The 8,415-nt window shown below is 39.8% G+C and overlaps 1 long non-coding RNA gene across 1 annotated transcript; it reads left to right on the top strand.

The window, feature by feature from the left end:
- The first annotated feature begins 3,593 nt into the window (after positions 1-3,593).
- LOC143111720 (uncharacterized) lies at positions 3,594-5,940 on the top strand. The gene is made up of 4 exons (XR_012984599.1): positions 3,594-3,929; positions 4,659-4,744; positions 5,026-5,113; positions 5,217-5,940. It is a non-coding gene; the product is annotated as an uncharacterized LOC143111720 (long non-coding RNA).
- The last annotated feature ends 2,475 nt before the right edge of the window (positions 5,941-8,415 follow it).

Raw genomic sequence — 8,415 nt, forward strand, 5'->3', positions numbered from 1 at the left:
ATGTGTGATGAAAGAGAGATAGATACGATCTGATAAATGAAACCAATTTTTCACGGCTAATTAATGAGATGAATGTCAACTCTGTGTGTGTGAGAGCGGGTCAGACACTGGCAGGCGTCCACCTGTTTCCATTCTGCACTGTCTGCGCCACACATGTCTGGGCACCACCACCTGTGGCTGCACTAGTGACCTTTCAGCTAGCATCTCTGACGTATCCTATCTCCCCCTTTTTCCTTTTTCAGTCACCCCCCCCTCCACACACACACACACACACCTCTTTTTCCACCGCTATAGCACAGCACAGTCCAATACCGTGTGGCCCATAAAAAGGCAAAGTGCTTTTATCCCAGCACTGCTGGGCTTGGGACTGCATGGTCAGCTCGGAGAGTGCCAAGATGTGTGACCTGCAGTGCTCCGATTTCAGACGCCGAGTACTCTCTGACCCTGCCTCTGCCAGGATCATCTCAGGATTACCAAAATTAAAGATGCGTCACGTCACAACATCATCACTGTGCACCCACATGCCAGCATTGTACCACACTCATCAATGTGTTACTTTAACTAAAAACTGGAGTCAGCTTAGTTAACGATGTCACTTTATGAGATACTTTGTTGCCCTGATCATTACATTCTGCAGCCATGATCATCTATGGTTTCTGTGAACAGCGCGCTCTCTGCCTTTTGGTGATTTAAGCTCCCAACGTCGTCTTCCAGGCAGCGCTGCATGGAAGGCACTAGAGTAAGGCAAGGGTTAGGTTTAGGGTTAGGTGCCTGGAAGTCGATGGTTGCAGCGCTGCCTTGAAGTCGACGGTGGGGGCTTAAAACACCATCGAGCGCAGTCTGGGCCATTCCGAAACTGGTCAATACGGAGTGCACTCAGGTGGGAATGACCCTCACAGCTAAATGAAGTTCCCTTGATAAGCACGTATAGGGTATAATACTGCACTCAGCTTTGAGACGAACTTCACTCTGCCTAGCAGAAACAGGTTCTTATGTACATTTGATTTTTTTACAGGTAGGCTACTCACACGGAACTCACATCCGTATGAAGCGTTCTCCATGACGTGCCGCATTACCCTCGACAAGTCACCATCGGTGTTCACTTGGTGTTTGAAGGTTTATAACACACTACCACTTACACACTCACATTTATTTGTTTCGGATGGCCCTTAATATGGTGGACCCTTCATGTGAGCCCGCAAAGTCAGGGCAGTCGGGGTCTACTGGTTAGGGCTTCGGGCTTGTAACCGGAGGGTTGCCGGTTTGATCCCCGACCAGTAGGAACGGCTGAAGTGCCCTTGAGCAAGGCACCTAACCCTCACTGGCCCCCGAGCGCCGCTGTAGCAAGGCAGCTCACTGCTCCGGGTTAGTGTGTGCTTCACCTCACTGTGTGTGCTCTGTGTAGCTTTGTATGTCTGGAACATGTGAAGAAATTGACAATAAAGCTGACTTTGACTTTGACTTTGACTTTGACTGTGTGTTCACTAATTCACGGATGAGATAAATGCAGAGACCAAATTCCTTGTAACTTGGCCGAGAAACCTGATTTACATTTACATTTAAAAATGGAGTGCAAGTGACAAGGGAGAGGGCGTAGTAAATAGTTTAAGAAAGAGCGACAGTGTATCCGGGAACATTCAATTCCTAACATTCAGCCCATTGACATAGAGGTGTTCAACCAAGCAGGACAATAATCTGCCTGCCAATCATGTATTTTTACAGATGCAGGGGGTGGGGGAGATGAATGTATTTTCTTTGGCAGGCAGTGTTGGGAGTAATGCGTTACAAAAGTAATGTAATTACTGTAATATATTGCTGTTTGCGGTAACGCGGTAATGTAAGGCATTACAAAAAAAAATGTGGGTAATATTTACTCGGTACAAACTTCAGTAACGCGCGTTACAATGCAGTTTAACCCAAAATTAAGCGCTTGTTTTGTTTTGATACATATTCGCAAACACCACACGAGAACAACAGAGGAGAAAAAATCCGCGCAAAATAGTAGAACGTTATCTCCTGATGGTTGAATATGACTGTGGCTGCAGCAGACTCGCAGGCGGACTCTATGCGGGATGGACATAAGCCTACGCTCATTATTTTCAGCTTGTCAGAGACAAGGCTATGAAGAACATAATAGTTAGTGCACTTTGTGTGCGAAACCGAAAGATCTCAGCTCGCGAAATAGCACAAGTAAATTAATGAAACATCTAAAGTAGTGCCACGCTAATCTTTTTGATTCTTGATAAAACACAAACTATGCTGTTGTGCATGTAAGCTTTGTGCTGTGAACTTAAATTGAAGAGAATAAAGGGATAGAAATGCAGAAAAAGATTGTGTAGCCTGGCAGTGCCACCGCTCCCTCCACGCACTTGGGCGTTGGGCACCAAAGGACAGAGGGGGCACCCAAATGTAACCAATGAATAGTAGCTTTAGTGCAAACTGCGTTTCACTCTTCATCACGTTTACAATGTCAAAATGCACTAACACGATGTTACATGCAAGTTTGATACCTTTTGGGTTCTCTCAATCACCACGTAGTACTAGAATTGGTGGGTCTTCAATCAAGCATTTAGGCTACACGAAGCACATGATATGCTGAGTCGACTGAAACGCATTCCATTCAGATAGCTAGGTGGATACCAGGCTCATAATTCACTTGTATTCGCAAAACGAAATGTGAAGCAACATGTCATTGCATACTTCCATTTCCAAAGCAATGAAGGTTGCTTAAAACAACTTAACATTGTGCATATTATTGTTAATATTGTGCTATCAATGTAACTCAAACAGATAAGGCTTGTAGGCCTAAACAAGAGCTGGCAAAAGGGCATTATGACAACGTAAAGATCAATGCTCTTAAAGTGACAGTGCACCATTTATAAGTAAAACAGCATTTCTTCAGACATTAATGTTTAAAAATACACAGTAATGGTCTGTAAATAATAGGCCTTTTATTTTACTTTAGGTGTTTGAGTTATCATTTAAATGTCACTCACTCAAAGCCACTCACTTAGGGCACCGAAATGGCCAGCAGGCCACCATTTTGACATGTCTTTATTAAAGGAACCGTATGTAAAAATTGTATTTCAATTAATCATAAAATTGCCCTGATATGTCACTAGACATTAAGAAATCATGTTCATTTCAAATACTTATATCACTGACAACAGTAGTCTGGCCAGGATATTGTCATTTAAAAAGTTGCAGCCCTCAACTGATGTTGATGTTGTCATGTTGTGTTTTGGCCTAATGCGCCACCCTCCACCTATCTACTAATCACAAAGTCAGAAGTGTTTCGTCATCCGGTTGTCAACTCTGCCAGTCAGAGGGGAGGGGAAGGGGATACACCGCTCTACAATAATTTGAAAGTGATTGTAGTACCCGTTTTGGCCACAATCTTACATATGGTTCCTTTAAGCTTTGATTTACAATATAGTAGGCTCTCTATTGATTTTAATGAGTATGCCTAGGCCTTAAAGTTACAGTATTTCTATCACAATTTACCAGACTTTGACCTTTATTCGGTTTTTAACAAAATTCTGACTATGATTGTTCCTTGTATTGCATTATGAGCACTGCGCCTACACTGAAAAAAATGGAAATAGGGGGTCTTTGATTTGACACAAATTAATTTGATATATGCAACATGATTGTTTTATATTCCGCTTGCAAACGTGTTTTAATTAAGTAGATTTCAAGAGATAATTTTGAATGCTGGATGTAGACATTTTTCTTGTGTTGATCGAAAGTGAAAATTTCAAGTTCAGACATACTCCAGAGCAGCAGGTGGCTGTAATGTGTCATTAAAACAATACATAGTAGTAGAAGAAGAAGTGTTTGAAGCATGGTTTGACCGTTAAAGTTTGGATATCTATCATCAGTGACTGAAGTGGAAGAGAGAATGGCAAATCGAATTAGCCTACTGAAGGGTAAGTTTATCAACCTTATGATCATGTTATATCAGACAATAAATCTCCTAGCTGTTTTCTTACAGTATTACAGTGTTGCAAAGTTGACCCTTGATGTCTTTGTATTATTTTTTGGTCCGTTTCTTTTTACCAAGTTAACGTTAGCCTAACCAACCAGTTAGCTGCATCTGTTGGGCGGTTGGAAAAATACATAAATCATAGTAAAGCTAAATTGGGGTTGGTTTGGTACAGTCCATTAATTTGATCACGTTTGAAACATAATAAGTTGTATGTGAGTGAAAAGCCTGTTAGCCTGTGTGCGCCAAGTGTGTTGCCAGCAAATGGCTGCCTAAAAGCAAGCTAGCATAGCCACGTGGACAAAAAGCCATTTGCAAAGTTACATTATAGCATCCAAAAACGTTTAGCCCTAGGAAGTTGTCTCCCCATATGATGAAAATATGAAATATAAATATTTTGATTTGTTTGTGCAGGCAAAAAAAAACAGGCAGTACAGTGTACGCATACAACTTTTTTGTTACTGAGTCTAAGATGTAGTAATGTTACTGTTTGGAGTCACTGAAGTTTGATCTTTTATTTATTTATGAATTTACTGTTGATAAAATGAGTGTCTTATACACCAATAAATGGCTGTTATGCCAGATGTGTGGTGCAGTATGCGTATGTTTTGTCTGGCACTGTCATATGTGTGATGGTATGAAACTAATTTTCTTCCTGCTAATCTTATTTCAGATCAACACGGAATTTCAAAAGAATCACAATTGTCCCACTTCAATCCAAGTTCCTGTCTCCAAGCAATGATTAAGCAAATTACTGATGTGAGTAATGCAGAGTTTTAATCATGCAAACCTTACAGAGGCTAATATTTTTGATCATGTTGATATTGATACTTCTTCACATATTGTTCTATTATTATTCTATTATTCATCACATCCTAAAATTTGTGATGATCTCGGGAAGAATAAAGTATCTATCTATCTATCTATCTATATTGTATTCGTCTAACTTTTTGTTTCTTTTTATCATATGGTCGTTTACAACAGTGGCTGACTTAAATGAAACTTGGATTAACGTGCTAATCAATAATGTTTTATTTCAGTGTGATATAGATGCTGGCCGAGTGTCTCCTGAAGGGACTCTGTATCTACACGGGGGAAGATCCTGAAAACTTTGTGCAGGAATATGTGGTATGTACATGAACATGTCTATTTTTCACATTAATTTCTTAATAGGGCTTTGTTAGAGGGTCTCATTTTCTTACTGTTATGTGCATTTGTCTGCCTAATTCAGGGCATGGATGAAGTTGATGTCATTGAAGACAACTGTTGAGGTTTATGTCCTAAGAGAACATGAGTCAAGTGAACCAGAGGACATTGGGGTTGTACTCCAAGGAATAAAGTTTTGACAGATCTACATGGCCGTTAGCTGTCACTTTGATGTCGGAGTTGATAACCTCATGTACCTGCCCATGCTTAGATACACCTTTGAGGCATTGCAAAAAATCTTCATGGAGCTGGATGAAGACAAACTCCCAAGGTTGGTTAAAGAACAACCTGTTTCAGTGAATGACTTTCCATTTTTATTTTTTGAAAAAGAAATACTGTTTTTACTATGTTGAAACCTGAAAGGACTATCAATGGCTGAGTGACCACGGGTCATGGAATCTTTTTGTGGATGTTTTTTTATTATTATTAATTATTCATTATCTTTGTTTTAGGAACTAGAAATGTCACCTTTTGGTCAGTCATCTTTGAATCTGGTCCATCAGTCTTCAGGCCTGATCTCTCACTTTCTTTCTCTTCTCTCCCTCTCTCTCTTCCCCCTTCTCTCTCCCTCTCTCCCCTTCTCTCTCTTCTCCCTCTCTCACTTCTCTCTCTCCTCTTCCTCTCTCACTCCTCTATCTTTCTCCTCTCTCCCCTGTGATGTTTGCTGCACTTTTTTCCATTTGTCAATTGCTGGATAAAAAACAATACTGTGTATTTCATATTGCTTTCAATAAAAATTGACTACTAAACTGACTTGACTCTTTTCAGTAAAAAGATGTATAACAGATGTCTGCAATTCTAGAAAAAACAGTTAAGACACTGTTCTGGTATTATAGGGACATAAAACTTTAAGAGTTTATTTTTTTAGCATTAATAAATGAAGTTAGAAGTACCTTTTACAATCTATTACTATTGACATGATAAAATTACTTTAGCATTACACAATACATTGGTATTACATAAATATGAAAGTATTATCTTCATTCAACATGATTTTTTTATGTAATACGATGTGATTTCAATGTGTAGGTTTTACAAGAAACGATTAACTAGAACAAAAGTGTAAAAATTGTGTCAGCTGGACACATTCTGATTATGTGGGACCGATGTACACATTAAAATCATGTAAATTCAAGGAACTTTTTTTTCAGTGTATTGCATTCTACTGTTGCCTTAAGCCTAGCTCAGTCATTATGCTATACCACATCTCCCTCCATTGGAAGAGCAAGCTGCATTGAGCGTAATAAACTGCATTAAGAATGGCAAATCCATATTTCTAGATATTTTGGTGAAAGTAACTTAAAAGTAATGCAATAGTAGTGTAATGCCTTACAATTCAGAGACAGTAATATTATAATGTAACAAATTACTTTGAAATGACAGTAATAAGTAGTGCATAGTACATTACGATTTTGAAGTAACTTGCCCAACACTGTTGGCAGGTGAGTTTAAAATGGCTCACTTCCTGGAAAATCGCAAACGCTATCCTCTATCTAAGACTCACTTATCTGTCCTGGGCTGAATCTGGTGACCAAAAAAGGACTGGTGACATCTCCTGCTGGGCTCAGGAAAGTGCCCGCCATGCCCGAGCAGCATGACGCTGGAGGACGCCGCGTCCCAGCTAAGCCAGCGTCCACAAAATAACCCTCTAGTCCACTATACTCAACCAGTCACACAAGTGTGACCCGTGTCCCACTCACACATGCAATACTCTTCTACTTCAATCCAATCAGAGGCTATGCTACGTAAAGGGTTTTTTCTCTGATTGGCTTACAAACCTAACTGCAATTGCTTCATTTAGAAACTCTGATTGTCTAATGACATCTACTCTGCAACATTATTGCACAAGCATTGGACAGTCATGGCTTTGGTGACAGTTGTTAACAACAATAAAGCTATTATGCTGACTGCAGTTGGATATCTTGTGAAATATGGCATGAGGTCAATCGTACGCAAGTGATGACAAGTATTAAATTGCCATTGTCACTACACACAGGAAGGTGTGATGAGGGTGAATCTGAGCAAAGTTCGCCCTTGTTAACCTTTGGCATTCTAGAATGGCAGAGATGGAGTGGAGCTGAATGGAGTGGAATCATGGCTGGAATGGAATGATAGAGAGCTGCCAGTTCTAACCAGTCTATCATGGTTCTAACGGAATGACCTGTGAGAGTGGCGTCTGCCTTGGAACAGATCGAAAGGCATCAAACTTTATTACTTCATTACTGAGCTAGCCGCTGTGGCTTTGTTGCTGATGACTAAGGGAACGGCTCCCAGTAGCTAAAGGAAATCAAAATAGTTAGTCACACAGTTACAGGAAATAAGACTAGCCTAACATGCACACCAGCCCAAACAGTTGAGCAACCTCTCCCTTAGGAAAAGTACTGATGTATTTGTCAACAGTCACATTGACAAATTATCTCTGGTTAGAAAGGAATTGACTGTGGAAGATAGTCTTACATTCTGTTACCCTCGTGTTAAAATTCACAGTTACATCTGGACCTGAACTTGTTGGAGAAAATCGCTTCCATCTTACGGTCTATTCAGCATTAAAACGCTGATCAATGTGTTGTAGTTATGAAGCTGGACCTTAAAGAATTGGGCAGAACTCTGCACTCATACATCTCTGGAGAAGTTCATTTCAAGTGTATTTGAGAACTTCCAGCCATTTGGAAGTTCTCAAATACATTCATTATGGTCATCTTAAGTCTCGTATCCATCATGTTTGACCATTTCAAAAGGCAGATCTTCACATTCCTGTTTCCGGTTGTTATGGTTATGGTTATAGCATTTGGCAGACACTTTTATTCCAAAGCGACTTACAGAATAAGAACCTTAAAATACTTAAAATTAACAGTAAAAGTGAAAAGATGGTAAGCCAACATTAAGCAAAATAGTAATAAAAACAATAATGCCAGTACAATATCAAATCAATAATGTCCATAAACAAATACCATAAATATACAAACCATAACTCTAAGAATTAATTAATTTAGTGTAAGCTAAACAGATAAGTCATTAGACCTCTCTTAAAAGATCCAAATCGGTTGCAGGAACACAGAATGTAGGCAACTCATTCCACCAACAAGGAATTACCAAGCCATTTGTTGTTCTGTCCAGTTGTGTGAGGCTCCTTCTGAAAGAGGTGGCCTAAACTTGACAGCTACAAACTTCTCCTCAAACTAATCTTGAAGCCTTGTGTCCATCATGGTTGACCAATTCAAAGG

This window comes from Alosa pseudoharengus, unplaced genomic scaffold, assembly GCF_046254945.1.
Source record: "Alosa pseudoharengus isolate Yale_2024_CS ecotype anadromous, Long Island Sound unplaced genomic scaffold, YU_APseudo_1.1 YU_APseudo_1.1_scf_8, whole genome shotgun sequence".
Lineage (NCBI taxonomy): Eukaryota > Metazoa > Chordata > Actinopteri > Clupeiformes > Clupeidae > Alosa > Alosa pseudoharengus.